This window comes from Xenopus tropicalis, chromosome 6 (genome assembly GCF_000004195.4).
Source record: "Xenopus tropicalis strain Nigerian chromosome 6, UCB_Xtro_10.0, whole genome shotgun sequence".
NCBI lineage: Eukaryota > Metazoa > Chordata > Amphibia > Anura > Pipidae > Xenopus > Xenopus tropicalis.
In genome coordinates this window covers 124292120-124309021 of record NC_030682.2, presented here as the reverse complement: position 1 = coordinate 124309021, position 16902 = coordinate 124292120, and positions in this window count along the sequence as shown.

Below are 16902 nucleotides of genomic sequence, written 5' to 3'. Positions count from 1 at the left end.
CCATACATGCCAATACTTATGGAAAATTACTGTACTGAAAATGACCATTTCCCTGCAAACTGGAGGCTGCATCACAAGTCCATATTTTATTGCCAAAAGCTCATTAACTGTACTTTTCTATAATTACCGCCTGCCTCAAGTAGGTGTTAATTTTCGCATAGACTAATGCGATATTTAGCGCGTCTAAGTGTTTGTGAATCATGCGTTAGTGTTATTTCGGCGCGCAAATTAATGCATGCGTTAATACTGTAGCGAATCGCGCATTCATTTTCGCGTCTATTTTAACGCAAAAAATCGTGCGATAAAACTTATCGACCTTTAGTGAATCAGCCCTTATATCTCCATTTTCCTCAATGAAGTACAACATATATCGGGAGGAGGCACATAAATATTTACCCAATAGAAGGAAATCTATGGCCCATAGTATAAAAGTGACAACGTACCAATGTGACTCCCCATTTACCACAATATAGTGCAACTTATTCATCAGTGGGCAAATAAACATTTCCTATAATAAGTACAAAAGTGACAATTTCAGTGTACCAAAATGTATAAATACAAAAAAATGTATAAAACCAGGAGAGATGGATACATATTATTCTACATTTACAGATTCAATCATTTAAAATTAAGTTAAAACCTTTTTGTTATCTGCTGATCAGTTTCCTTTATATTCACAAAGAATCAAGAGTTCTGATAGCCTGGGGGAAGAACCTTTTAGGCTGATGGCCCACAGAGTAAGTTAGTTGCCCACAATAGATCTCTGCTACCGCAGGTGACTGCTTCAAAATGCCTTTCCACCAGCAACTATAGGAATTTCTGGTGGAAAGGCCTAAGCATTACTTTGATTTTCTGCCTGCAAGAGGAAACTTTGACTTCGGAAAAACTTCACACTATTGTCTCAACAGAGGAACCATCTATGTACAATAGAGCACATTCTTTTTCAGTGGGTGTTTGTTATGCAGCATAGATACCACTCAAAGATACTAATAAATAATACTGCCCATATGTTTCGGAAAGTATGTTCTTTCAGGAAAGTCTTGGTTTGATGTGATCCTGGATAGAAGGAACTAAAAGAGGAGCCTTCTTGTAGCCCCTATTGTTGATGGGTTGGATATTGTACCAGGCAGTACCCACATACGTGTTCAACAAGGAGGAATGTAGTCAATAGAATGTCTAAACTTGGTGTAAAAGAATCTTCTATCTCTCCCAGCTTAGAAAGGACCCTTAATCAATTTTTTTACTTTTTGTTTGTGATAGTTTGTAGTGAGATAACAATAGCTCTGGTGTTTTAAAAGAATCAAAAGATATATGAGTTTTTTTCTCCCATGCATTAGTGATAATGAAAGAAAGGGTCAGTGATCCATCAGAGGAACTACAGATCAGAGCCATGCTAAGGGAGAAAGTCAGTAAACCAATTTAAACCCAGGGCTTAACACTTTCAAGGACACAAAATCAACTGCCAGAAAATATTCTGGTTGCCACTTTACAGATGCATTATCATACGAGCACTCCGTTGCAATGTTTCAAAATTAGTAATATAATAATAAAAATAATTTAGAAAACATGCAAACATGTGCAGTGAACTGTTTGTATCCAACTAAAAGAATCTATCATTTTTTACTCTAACTTGAAAAAGTGAATTTTTTTATACTAGGAATGTTCATAAAACTTGCTGTGCCCTCAAGGGAACAGTGTTCAGCTGGCATCACTACAAGCCTGTTCATAAGTGTGCTTATCCCAGTGTTCTCAACTAGCTTCTGCTACTTTCATTTCCAGAGTACAGTGTATTCAAACAAAGGCTATAACTCACAGAGCAGAACACTTATTTACTTGTAGGGGACTGAAAGTTTAGTTACCCTTTACTGAGGCTGCCCCCTGAAGTTTTAGACAAGTAAGGGGTATATTTATCATGCTGTGTAAAATGTGGAGTAAAACATCACCGCTGATGTTGCTCATAGCAGCCAATCAGATGCTTTGCTTTGGTTTTCTAACTGTTGAAATCTTATTGCTGATTGGTTGCCCTGGGCAACGTCACTGGTAATGCTTCACTCCACTTTTTACACAGCATGATAAATATACCCCTAAGTGTTGACCTAATTTTAAGCTGGGAGGGAAGCTGTTTCCTTATCTTGGGTTAAATTATTTTTCTGACAGTTTAGTAACTGCCTACTAAAAGTCATTGTTCTATTTTATAAAAGGGGAAGCCAACAAGTGTTCGGCCTCTTTCTTTGAATCCCACCTGTTGAAAAGGGTGAATGATACTCTGAACCTGGGGAGAGATAGGCCCAGTAGGTGTCAGGTAGTGTCAGGATAGTTTTCATAGCTTTTGTAATAGCTCGCTCCAGGAGTGAGAAATAGGGTCGGGTTAGCTAGTGAGCAGCCTAAAGCTCCGCCATGGAGAATTAGATGAGAACCTTGGGTGTACCACCTGTAGGAAAGGGATGCAAGTACAAGTTGGTACTACTGTAACTCGTCTTAGTTCCATATGGGGGGGCCTGATACTGAGGATTAGACACTTCCGAGTTGGCAAAATCCACAGTTCAGTTATTGACCCCCGAAGGGTAAATGCTTTTGGGAAGCTTTGCACCTGAGTATATACTGAATAACTGTACTGGATCTATCTGTGACCATCCTCCAAGTAAGTATTTTACATTTCTGTAAAAAGAGTTATAATTTGCTTTAAAGAACCACTGGCACCCAGCTGATGTTATCAAACCAGGGGTTATAGTTCAGCAACACCCTTGTGTAACATTACACAAGGGCCCATTTTTCAGGGATTTCAGAGTTACATGATTTATTGATTTGTGTGATAGTTTTTTGGACCAAAGCACCTTCACTCATGGTGAGTTAACTTTTAGTATGAAGTACAGAGTGATATTCTGAGACAATCTGCATATGGCCTTTATTTTTTCATGTGTGGGGTTTTGAATTATTTCGTTTTTAGCAGCTATTTGGTTGCTAGGGTCCAAATTACCCTACCTAGTAAGCAGTGCTTTGCGTTAGTCACTGGAATATGAATAGGGGGGTGCCTTGATAGAAAGATAAGTAATAAAAAGTAACAATAACATTAAACTTGCATCCTCTGGCTTCTGGGATCCGTGACCCCTATTTGAAAGCTGGAAAGAGTCAGGAGACAAGGCAAATAATTTAATTACTATAATATATGAAGAGTAAAGACCAACTGCAAAAAAGAAGAATTGCTCATTCTATAACATCCTTAAAGTGAACTTAAAGTGATACTGACACCAAAACACTACTGTTCAACATATTAATTTACATTAAGGGGCTGATTTATCAAAATGTGAGTTTAGAGCTTAATACATAAAACACTTGCCCACTTTCTATTCATTCCTATGGGATTTTTAGAAGCGTATTTATCAAATGGCGAGTTCTAATTTTCACCCACTGATAATCACGCTTCTAAAAATCCTCTAGGATGAATAGAATGTGGGTGAGTTTTTATGTATTAAGCTCACATTTTGATAAATCTGGTTTTAAAAGTTTCCTATAGGCCGTGTTGATCATTTCTCACTGGTAGGGCTGCTTTTGTAAGTAATTGTTACTTGAAGTTCCTAAACCTGACTGTTCTGCCAACCTGACTGTCCCTTCTCAGCCTGACAGTTACAGCTTCTAATGCTAACGGCCTCCTGCTGCACAAATATGGCCACCCCCTCATAGGGGAACATGGGGGATCAGATAGCGAATGTAAAAGCATTGGAGAAATACACTTATGGCAAAATTACAAAGCTCGTGCAAAGACAATGTTATGATAAATGTATAAAAAGATCATTTCTGGTGTCAGTATCTCTTTAAAGGCAAACTACCCCTAACTATCACCTCACACACTGTTTATGCATGAAATAACAAGAAGACATTTAAGTAATACCAAACAGTTTATTGAAATTTACCATATAAATGCTCATACCAGTATAGGTACTGCTGCCCAATAACACCATGTATTGGTATGACTGTATCTAACTTAGCTACCAAAGCTGATAAGAAGTACATTAAGCAACTAAAAATTAACGATGAGCAAATTATTTCACCAGGCATGTATTTGCAGCTAATTTCCACATACCGCCACTGGCAAATTGTTTTGCAAAACGTCCGTGAAAATTTGCGCATCAAAAAAAGTTGTGGGCACGTCAAAAATTGGTGCGGTCCTATCAAAAAAATATGCACACACCAAACAAAGAGACAAAAATGTTTCAGGATTTTTTGACATTTCGCAATTTTTCGGTTGTTTCGCAAGTTTTTCGGCGAATAGAAACAGGACAGATTTGCTCATCACTACTGAAAATATCTTTTTTTGTATTAAACACTTTGATTCCACTGAGGTATGACCCAGTTTGTTATGCTTTACAGTTAAAAGTAATGCTTAACGCTCTGTTCTCTAATACAAAATGCTAAATACATTTCTCCTCCGCAATGTACTGCAGCTTTACCCAGGAACATATTTAACAATGCAGAGGTCACAGCATATTTCTTTACTATTTGTTTCTCTCCAGTTCAGCCTCTTATCCAAAGCACCAATTAACAAAAGGTCATTGAAAGCTGCATGTCAATATCTCCTGTCTAGAATCCTGTTCTGCTTCCTATTATTCCCGTGTACAAAGGTATAGGTCATCTAACGACAAGGCCTTTACATCTCTGAAAGCTCATGAATTGCATTGTTTGTGGATGATATTGTTGTTACTCCAGCAGTACAGAAAGACTGATGGTCTGGATATGTCTTTTATAATAGGCTGTGAGGGAGATAATACTCCTGTGCAAAACCTATTTCTGCTGTTTCCTGATAGCAGTGCTAATTTCTACATTTTTTAATGAATAAGAAGAAATGCGGAAACTTTAATATTGCCCTCGGGGGCGCAGCAGTTTGTGAAGTGTGACATTTAGTTTTATTGTTTTGTTTTCTTTCCTTTTTTTAAAGCTTATAATGGGTAAAACTGTTTGCCTGTGTTTTGTATGATGTCCGGTCTTTAATGTGGAGCTTTTTTTCCCTAAATTTAGACCTTAGCTTTTATTTATTTATTGATTCTTTTTTCAACTTTATTCTTAGACGTTAATAATACATCCCATAACTGTACATAGAACATACAGTATGAAGAAACCCATTATCCAGAAAGTATCTAAATACAGCAAAATGTATTTATGGGCAATTTGATTTTTAATCATAATCTTATAATAATAATAATAACAACAACAACAACAACACAGTACTCACTTTACACACCTACATGAACTCTAACGCCATGCTAGTTACCCTGACCTTATGTATCAGCCCTCCCTGTAAGCTCTTGCGAGCAGGGCCCTCCCCCTAATGTCTCCGATCCTTTTCGGGTCAAGGAAGAGCCAGGTACAGGCAGCTGTGTGTCTGGGCCCCTCCAGAATTTTTTTTGCCAGGGGGGATTCAGCACGCTATTGTTCCACCACTGCTTTCTTGTGCGCTGGTAACTGCGAGCAACTGAGAGGACCGCTGTGTACTGATACACCCTATACAAGTCCATGCAGGCACCCAATGAGTGTGCTGTGTGCCACCTCCAACATGCCACTTCCTTGGCACCAAAGCAAATTTCATAGTTTGTACCAGTGCATTTAATACAATTTTCCTGAAAAAAGTTTTTTTTTTGCATGGTAAGAATGCACAACCTTTAACCAGGCTTTAAATGTGTGCTGTGTGCATATTAACAGTCGCCTAAAGAAGAATATTACATTCTGATATGAATTTTCCCCCTTATTGTGTTTCATCTGATTTATTTTGTCTCTGATACACCTGGATGGTACCCTGGGCTTCATGTGATACTATGTAAAAATACAAAAGGAATATGTTGGCGCTTTATAAATAAATGTTAATAATAAAATAATAATATCTAATCTTGTTTGCACTTCAATTTTTTCCCCCCACAATTGTATTCAAAATATGTGATAAAGAAGCAACGGTTTCAGAGAAAACCAGTCAGATTATAATTAGTGATGAATGAATCTGTCCTGTTTTGCTTTGCAGAAAAATTCACGAGATGGCGAAAAACCTGCAAAACGCATTTGTCACAGAACTTTTTTGTTGACTGCGTCTTTTTTTGTTGTGCGTGGTTTTTTTTTATGCGACTACAACTTTTTTTGGCGCATGCAGAATTTTCCCAGGGCGAATTTTTGCTGAAGTTTTGCAAAACAATTTGCCAATGGCGAAATGTGGAAATTCACTGCGAATCCATGCCTGGCGAAAAAAATCACTGATCACTAAATATAATAAATCTACTCCACGGTAAATTTTGACTGAAACGGCGTGACACACAAATGCCAGTGTAAAAGTGACTAGGCTGTAATGTCATTCACACAATGATAATATTGAAGGCTGATTAAAATTGGAATGTGTGCTTATTTATAAAAAACTCGAATTTTAAAAATGTATTCATTTATTGTGTAAAAACATGATAAAACAACTCGAACGCAGTGAAATCACATTCTGCTCATCATTTTCAATGCAAGTCGGCAAAATTTCAAACTTTCTCAAAAACTCAAATGGCAAAAAATAACCTGAATTTGGTCAATACATCTCCCATTGACTTTTACGAGAACTCGCCAGCTTTCAGATGGTGAATTTTTGCGCATCATAAATATCGAAAATTATAGTTCTGGAAATTTAAGTTTTACAGTCTTTGATGTAAACAGTAAAATAATATTCACATGGCATGTATGCATCTGCATAGTTAAACATAGTAAGGCGTCTGTGCAACCACAATCCGATATATAAATAACATACAAGGATGATAAAACAGATATGGAAATATAAAACCAGCTCATCGGAGGCAGCAACCGAATGGCGGGATTATACAGCTCATTGGCAGCTTTATCTATTTTTAACTGATGAGTCACATTTGATTATAGAGTAAGGATGTAAAATATTCAAACGCTAGGAAAAATACACAGCTTAATAGGATATAATTTCCAAATCGAAGATATGTCCTAATGTTGTAAATATATGTATGAGAGTAGTAATTTTATGATAATTTACCTTTCAAAAATATTACTATTAATGGCATCTGCATGGAAACCAAAAATACTGTATCTGGGGTACAATGTCATTTGGAATGAAGACCTTATTACATGTGAACGAGACCGAATCTGGGATGGAGAATTTAAACATGAATAAAATATGTAATTGTGTATGAGATGTAATTACATGAGTTTAGTAACACAAAACCATATTTAAAAAAAGAAAGTCCCCATGAAAAAAAAATCCACATTTCTTACTGTAGAACCACTTTTTAAATTCCCATCATCAAAGGTGCTTGTGCCATAAAGGAAGGTGAGACCATCAGGAGACAGGAGGTTACTGGAAATACAGTTACACATTAGGGCTCATTTATGGCCACAGACACAGGGGACAGTTTGCTCTTTTACCTGCAATGAGTTGTGCTTAAAAGCACTTTCATTAAAGGTATCGAAATGTGCCCTTTGTGTCAGCCATGCTCAAGCTTTCCTCCCCTGCATCCAGTGTCGAACTGGCCCACCAGGATACCAGGAAAACTCCCGGTGGGCCCAGGTGTCAGTGGGCCCTCCTACTCCTCCCCATTTGGCCTGCTTCATGGTCATTCCCTATTTCTGAATGAGAACAAAGAGGAGAAATAGATGGAAGAATAGATGCTAGCATGTAAATAAAAGGGACTTGAAGAATAAAGAGGTTGGGCGAGGAAAGGAGGAAAAATAGTTTGGAGTTTGGGCCTAGGGTCTAAGGTTTTCTGGTGGGCCCCTGGGGTCCCAGTCCGACACTGCCTGCATCAATAGGCACACTTACACCTAAAGAATCGGGTGCAGACATCACTTGAATACCAAACACTGGAAATGACACCAGACCAACTTTCACGCAATTGTGTCCCACTTGCAATACGCAGTTGCATTCATTTTGCAAAACTTGATGCACTTTCACCAGGCCTGCTGATTTACAGTTAAAACTGTCCCTAAAAACTTGCACTAAAAACCATCTTTACTTTTAATAAATTGTTCCCGTTTATTGGAATGAACCTTCAGCTGTGCAAAATATTGCTTTAATGAATGTGTTATACTGGCAAACAGTTTTTTAAAAAGAGAAACAGGAGTTTTACATTTGGAATGGAAGCTCCGCATTATATACTGTGTTAGCTTTATTAATACAGGGTGTATATTACATGATTTTTTTTTTTGCTGTTTATATGTGATGTTTCAAAACTACCAGTCTCAAAAGGCCTTCGCGAGGGCATGATATACAACTGAACAACTGTACTGTATTGTTTCAGATTCCACCTCTCTACACGGCATATCAGGATTTTATATAGCTCTACCTTCTCATAACCAGTATCTAGAAGGCTCTCTAAAAACACCGGACACAGTTTAAAGCAAAACTGATCTTTTTTCTATTGTCTTCACAATTCTATAAAAAATCTTTAGAAGGTGGGGGGGCTTGATAGCCAAGGACTACAGTATGGTATGACATCATTTTTTGGCGCTGCTTGCCAAACCGTACAATAAGGGCACATTTACTAAAATTCATTTATTTCTGCCCTTCAAAGTTGTATAAACTTGACATGGTATAAATTCAAATTAAACTCGATCATTGTTGTATTTATAAAATGTCACAATAATGCTTGAATTTTTCGGATGGAAATTTCGAGTTTACATTCCAAATTGAGTTTAAACCTGTGTTTAAATGAACATTCGTTTCCATGAATCCTATTTATTTTTTCCAGACAGGAATTGCTCCAGCAGCCATTTTAGAAGCATTGGCACGCTTGGGAAACAATAATGTGTTTAAGTTCCCCTTGAAGCTTGGTGAAACTGAAAACAATAAGGGGATTAACTTGTCCTTGAAAATGTGGCAAAATAGTGAATTGTGCGTTAAGTCGCAAAAAATATGAAGCTATAACATTTTTAACGCATGCTATAAATACCACTCGTTTTATCGACCTTTAGTGAATCAGCCCCTATGTTTCTTAAACTATTCTCATTTAACATTCAGAGGTCATTTTTAATGTTATTGGGTCATGGTAGATATAGTTTCATTTACTTATCTGTCTTATGATTACTTCCAAAATGTACAGTATAATGTTATTATTATTATTATTATTATTATTATTATTATCAATAAATGACATCTACAGTGTACATTTTGTATGTATCCTTCTGCCTTTGTAAGTAAAACACCTATTGTATGTATGTATGTATGTATATCTTTATCTATAAAGTGCTACTTATGTACGCAGCGCTGTACAGAAGAACAATAGATTAATACAACGATACTTTCCCCTGTCATGATATCAATGCCTCTTTGAATAGTGGCATCACATCCATTTTGTGCCAGTCGCCTAAATAAAGAACATTTCCCAGAATTGCACTTTAATAGAGGGCAGCCAGAAACTAGCATTAGAATGTCATTTATTAGTGGCACATCAGACAAAGGGGCCCCTGGAAGCAGCACCCCCACCAAGGAAAGTGTGTATTTTGCACAATGCCTTAACACTGGTATGTTGTCAATAGGTGCAAGTTGCAAGGAGAATTTATAGATATATTTAGATACATTATAGTGCACTTTTGAATAGTGTTTGTCATATATTCTGCAGGCAATTTTGCGCTTGTGTTCCTACATGAGCTCTCTTGCATATTTATATAGTTGAGTTGGATTGAAAAGAGCAAAGGCCATCATGTTCCACCTCTTCAAGTGAACCCCATAGCACATATATATATACACTTAAAGGTCCCCATACACGGGCCGATAGAAGCTGCCGATATCGGTCCCTTGGACCGACTCGGCAGCTTATCGGCCCGTGTAGGGGCAGAAACTATCGGACTGGCTGACCGATATCTGGCCTGAAATTGGGCAGATATCGGTCGGCCAGGTTAGAAAATCCCGTCGGATCGGGGACCGCATTGGCTCGTTGATGCGGTTCCCGAACCGACTGCCCCATTGCCACTTGCAGAATTCGATCGTTTGGCCCCAGGGCCAAACGATCGAATTCACCGACATGCCTCCCCGATATCGCCACCCGTAGGTGGGAATATCGGGTGAAGATCCGCTCGCTTGGCGACATCGCCAAGCGAGCGGATCTGCCCGTGTATGGCCACCTTAAGTCCATACTGAGTCCAAAAAAAACGGTTTGGCTAAAAGTGATCTCCCCTAGAAACAATGAGTGAATACCATTATGGTCCAGTGCCTAATTTAAATCTCGTAAAACAGTAGGGAAATGGCACAGGCCCCAGTGCCTTTATTTAAACATTATCTTATCTTATTTCTTTAGCGCTTCTGCAGTTATTTATACCCACACAATATGTCACTAATCCTCCAGGTTGAATACAAATTATTTATTCATTGGATAAGCTTTTTCCATGTGCTCAGTGATGGCTCCACCAGTCCTGTTTTATTCATAGCCTTACACTGATGTCATTTTGCTTGCTTTCTTGAGCAATTAGCTTTTCTATTTGAATTTTCGCCAACCTTATGTCTATACAGTTGTTTTTGTACAGTACAATTAACATATAACATGATATAAATCTGCTAAAGAGAAAATAGTGGTGAGCCATCTGGTAATTTCAGACTTGTGAAGTAATTGAAACACTTTTGTTTAGTAATATCCCATGGGATCAGTGTGTATCCATATGTCACCCTTTTCGTATTTGCTATGTGAAACATGTCACTACGGAACGAAATCTATTGCATGTTGATGGAATACAAAAATAAATTTGAATCCATCATTTGTAGGTGCTGCTGCAAGGAAATCGAGAAACGAAAAGATCAGCCCAAGTTAGGCACACAATGCCCATATTTATGTAATTACATACATCAATATTAAGGGGGAGATTTATCAACATTCAAGTTTGATTTTTTCATGAATTTTTTTATGTTTCAAAAACTCGAATGTCTGATATTTATTAATCGCAAAAAAACAGAAAGCTCAAATGTTTCTATAGAAGTCATTGGGAGTTGTCCTAGGCAAAGTCAAGCCATATTCACAAACACAAATTTTTTTTAGTTTTTCGAGTTTGTAAACTTAAAAAAATTCCAGGTATTCAAGTTTTTTATTTGAACAAGTTTTCCAAGTTTCCCCCCGTAATGTTTCACTGATTTTTAATGTTTTAGTAGACTTGGAAATGGAGATCCAAATTATGGAAAGGCCCCTTTATCTGGACCCCAGGTCCCAAGCCCCATTTCCCAATGACATTTTTATAATGAATAATAAATATAGTCCTCTGTAATATTACACATTGATATTTAAGATGCACAGAAGGATTTAGGTTCTCATTTACTATATTAAGACTTGAGGATGAGCATTCACATAAATGATCTTCAACCTTTAAAGGCTGATGAAAATATGAACATGCCAATGCTACAAATATTGCTAAAACCCAAGTAACATGATGTAATAGTACATTAGCTAATGGCCAAATATTACAGACCAGCCCTTCTGTGATCTCTTCTCAACGCTTCAACCAAACACAAAGAAAATCTATGGGGCACTGCTAAGAAAAAAAGGATATATGTTGATTTCCTTGCATGGGCTTTATCCTTAGAAAACAGCAATAACACTTTATGCCTTTCCAGTTGCTTAGCAACTGTAATGTATGTTTAAAATCTGATACATTTTTGCATGTTTACAGTTTTCTTCATTAACTCCTTTAGTGTAGGTAGTAGAAAAATATTTTAATCACACTCTTAAGAAGCCCTTGAAATTGTTCTTGACGTGCATCAATGGAAATTTTCTGCCACACATGTAGGCCCAGAAAAGATTCAGTTCGAATTAACAAATGAGACCTGATTTACAATATATAATATATGGTTTAAGGCATAGAATCTCATTGAAAAACATGGTGAGAAACAATGACGCTGTTGCCAGACAGTTAAGTACAAAGGAGTATTAAGCAATGGCATTGCAGCCCCCACATAAGAGCAAGGGGAAACAAAGGCATCATTTGCCAGTGGTCAAGATGAGGTCTATTCACAGGAAAAGGCACACATAGTGAGTGATTTATGAACGTTCCAATTAAAATTCTTATCCTCAATTCGAGTTTTTTTGCACTAAAACTCAAACAAAAGTAAGAAGGAAAGGCATTTTGGCATTTTATTGCCAACAGATTAGTCACAGATAGTGCCACCTAGAACACTATATTTATTCTGCAGAAAGCTTTACTATACCTGAGAAAAGAGCCCTAGAAGCTCCCTCCATTTGTTTAAGATAGCAGCTGCCCTTTTAGCTTGGTCTTCCTAGGTTCCTGCTGCAGCTCTAGCTGTTGGTAGCTCAGATTACACATTCTAATTGGAGGGGGGAGTGTATTCATATGAATTCTTATGGGAGGGGGGAGCAAAAAAAGGGAGGGGGAGAGCGAGAGAGCTGCGCAGACTTATGCCCCAAACCTGAAGGAGCTCAAAAGGAGAGGAAGTCTGATACTGAAGAACATGTTTACATAAAAGAGGACAAAAAATCCCATGTTTCTTTTGATAGAGAACTCAGCACAGCATTTCAGTGAGTGCTTATGGCTGTATTTACATAGACCTTTCTGATAAAGCTTACTTAGTTTTTACCTTTACTTCTCCTTTAAATCTTTTTTTGCATTGCTCATTTTTCATGAAACAGTAGTTTCTTAATTTTCTTACAAACAAATGTTTGATGACTTATTGACCATTCCCTCTATCCTGTACCTGGAAAGCCAGTTTAAAGGGAAAGCTTTTTTCTGTATCAGTTTCAAATGTAAACTGTTATCTGTTTCTGTAGGATCTTACAACATCAACCACAACAGTTGTTGGAACGACAGACTAGAAGATGAACGAGAAACGCCTCAAACCAGAACATAAGTAACAAGATATAATTATATCAAAATCTAGCCTGAGATAGAAATAGAATATCAATGTCTAGATCATATGAATAGTCTATGAATAATTTTAATATTGAGGCGTACAATTAACTAATGACAAAAACACTCTAGAGGGACCCAATACTCAATAACAGACAGGACTCTAGAAGATTAACTGATGGCAGGTCAGACAGGAATATTTGTGGCCAAATAACCTAAGAATATGCAAAGACTCCTGGGAGACCTGTTGTTTCAGGGAACAGTTACAGGCCAGCAAATCAACAGAAAATAAATTGATTTTATGACTGATCTCATTCACATTTGCCTTAATCATAATTACTGTATGTTGTATTTCATAATAAGCTCTGTCTTAAAACTTGAGAAGAAGCTGGATGACCTATCTGATAGGATTACTTTGGTAATCCTATTAAAGTAACTCCACAGCATTCACACCTCTGTAAATTTCAGGTGCCACCTCTCTGAAGAGTTACAAAGTGCCATTGTGATTGGATTACAGGAAGAGTACATATGTTGAGGACTTCCCATACCAGTCAGTTGAACTGAAGAAGCTGCTCGGATGAGTAGTGAAACGTCTTCAATGATTACCAAACAAGTCCAGTTGCTTTAGATTTATTTATACTAGATATTCCCATATTTATGTGCCCAGTATGGATAAATATTAATCTGCCTAAAAATATGAACTGGACCTAGTTTTACCCACAACCATCTGATGACTTATTGTACCGGGAGAGGCAGCATTACTTTACTTAATAGGCTTCAATCTCTCCAAAGTAGACAGAGAAGCAATACATTCAATTTGCTTAAAAACAACATTTTTCCAGACTTTAAAATAGGTGTAATGCAAGAGAGACAGGTTTTGAATAATGAACATTGTCTGTATCTGAAAGTTGAAATAATTTAGAGCATTTATTTTAACGACCTTAGTCTATCGCAGTCGTAAGAGCTTTTAGGCATTTATTAAACTTTTGTGCTCTAACTCGATCTTCAGAATTTGAGAGCCTAAGTAGCTGCACATTTACATCCAATGGCCCAGACGTTTCCCTTACTGACCTCCTGTTATTTATTTGCACAAAAATATTTTTTTTTAACTAAAAGTCTTATAAATGGAAGGGAGTTTGTCAATATGCTCTTTTCTGATCCTTTTTATTTTCCTGGGGGAAAACAGTACTTGGTTACTTCCAAAAGGTTGCAATAAGGGCATTACAGTTATGTTCTGAATTTGTCTGTTAAAGTAATTATTTTATTAATATACTGAAAACTGTAGGTTAAAGAGTAATTACGATTATTTTATTATGCACCTTTGTCATAATTAATATAAAATAATGTACAATATAGCCTTAAAACAAGAACCATGAATATCCTGTAAATGATATCCTCATAAACGGTGCTTGGTGATGTCATATGTTATAATAGTTGCTTTGTGATGTAGTTTCAAATGACTCATTGTAATCACACTGAAATATTATAAAAAAATGTACCTGCTATCGTAAAATATGAGGCTATTAAAGTCACCTCAGAGTTCCATGACCTGTATAAAAGCACTCGGCCTTCAGTCTCATGCTTTTATATGGTCATGGAACTCCTCTGTGACTTAATATCCTTTTATTTTACATTAGGGGGTACATTATTCACTATATAAACAATGCTTAGAGAAGCCATCAGTTATAATCAGAGCAATATTAGTATAATATTAGTGTTCAAAAGTTTGTCATTATTTTCCGCTTGTATTTTCCGCTTGTATTTTCCGCTTGCAGCAATAGCAGCTTTGGTATTGACCTAGACCTTGTAGATTGGAGATTTGGAGATATTACGGGGAAATTGAAACTCATGCCTTCGGTAGCTCTGCCCAGAGGTGTGACTGGCTTGTAGGGTATTTGCTCTGACCTTGTAGTGATGCTCTTCCCACAAGAGCTAGATACAGTAGGTTTGTGGTCTGGTGATTAAGCCTGCTAGTCCATCAAAGACACTATCCCAGATTCATGTTTCTTTCTCAAATAGGTTTTGCATAGCTTAGAAATATGCTTCATGTCTTTGTCCTACTGCATGATAAAATGTACTGTAGGTGATAACACTTGTATCCCATAACCCAATGAAATGTGTGTCTTATTCAAAATAATATACCCCATGTTTCCAAATATGGGGATAATATAAAGTTGCCTTGAAGTTACGTGACCTGTATTAAAGCACTGACCTGTGGTTTGTGCCTTTATATGGCTAAGGAATACCTTGTTGAATTCTAATTTCTGTATATTTTGAAGTAATGTACCAGTGACTTAATAAAAAATAATTTCTGAGCCATTTAATCAGGAAGATGACAATGTCTGCAGTTACCCAACCCCTACTAAGTAAAAATTTTCTACCACCCAAAATGGACCATAATAAAATTAACAAAATAAGCAACAAGACTGATAGAAACCTTGCACACCATATACAAAGAGTATAAAGTAAAGTTGGTATTAACCAGCTGACTGGCCTTGAGAGCTCCATGATGAACAGGTCTTCTGAGACCTCACTAAACATTCTTCACCAGTCACTGGAGCTTGTAAACAATAGGTTAGTCCAATCCAAACAACCCTCTTAAACTGATAATATGTTAACCAATTATGGAACTTTTGAAACACAACAGAAGTCATGTCTTAATGTGTTGAGTGATCCATTGTTGTTATAGCAAGGTGAAGCAAGTGACCAGTCTAAATATAAATATATGCTAATGAAAATAGATATTAATTTTGATTTTAAATATTAAGATGGGTGGTCTGATCAGAAGCAGGTTTAGAATGCAGATCTAGGGAAACAAAACCATATGCATGTGTTCTCTGTCTCAGCTGCTGGTTTATTGGTGAAAGATACACAAGCTCTGCTCTTATTTTTTAGATTAATGGGATCCTTCATTACAGTCAGTTACAGAATAGCTTCCAAACTGAAATACATTAAAATAGCTTTGTCAGAGCTTATGCTAATGCATATGAATACTTTCAGCACATAAATAAAGGATAGAACAATAATGTGACTAAGTCACAATTTGTTATCCAAAAACACTGTACAGAAAGAGTGTTAAAAAACAAGAAGAATCTCCTGCAATCCTAGCCAAAACAAACAAAAATGTTTTTTATTTAATGTATAATAGGCACAACTAAAACTCTGTAACAATATGTAATGAGAATACAATCTTGTTGGCTGCACATGGAATACAAACAAGGGATGGCAGAGGCTATGGAAAATGTACAGATGTGGAACAAATCCAAAATCTAATTCCATGGATTATGCAAGTGCACTTTGGTAGGTTCTGTGGGTGGGGACAGATGTAGTGGCCTCTTCTGGTTTACATGGCGTTAAGGAGGTGTTATTTCTAGGGCTTCCCCCTCAGTGTTGGACTGGGATGCCAGGGGCCCACCAGAAAACCTTAGACCAGGGATGCCCAACCTTTTTAACCTGTGAGCCACAATCAAATGTAAAAGGTTGGGGAGCAACACAAGAATGAAAATAGTTTTTGGGTTGCCAAATAAGGGTTGTGATTGGCTACTTTGTAGCCTCTTATGTGGACTTGATTTTAATGCATTTTCCAAGTTTTTCACGGTTTCAAATTTTTCATTAGTTTTCGGTGAAGTGAAATGGGAAAGATTTACTGTTTGTTAATTGTATGCCAATGACATTTCCAACACCACAATCAAAGTTTGTACCTATACTGATGCCCAGTAAACATGTCCATACTGGCAAATGGCTGCTTTGCAGGATCTAACAATTATAGCTGCATTGGGAACGAATTGCGTGGGAACGAACGCTGCATTGAGATCAAAGAAACACAGCAATCTGGCCTCATTCACTTCCAGTCATGTACTTTGAAGGATTGATACCTGCATCAATAAGAATCTTGGTACCATTGTGACTGGATCATACCTCCTTACACCTGTCACTTTCATCCAACACCTAACTAAATAAGTTCAATGGAACCATTGTGATTGGATGTCTGCAACTGTACTACCCTCAAGTATTTAAATGCTGGGGAACTCCCTACCAGTCATTTGAACTGAAGAAGCCACTTGGATGAGTCCAGTTGTTTTA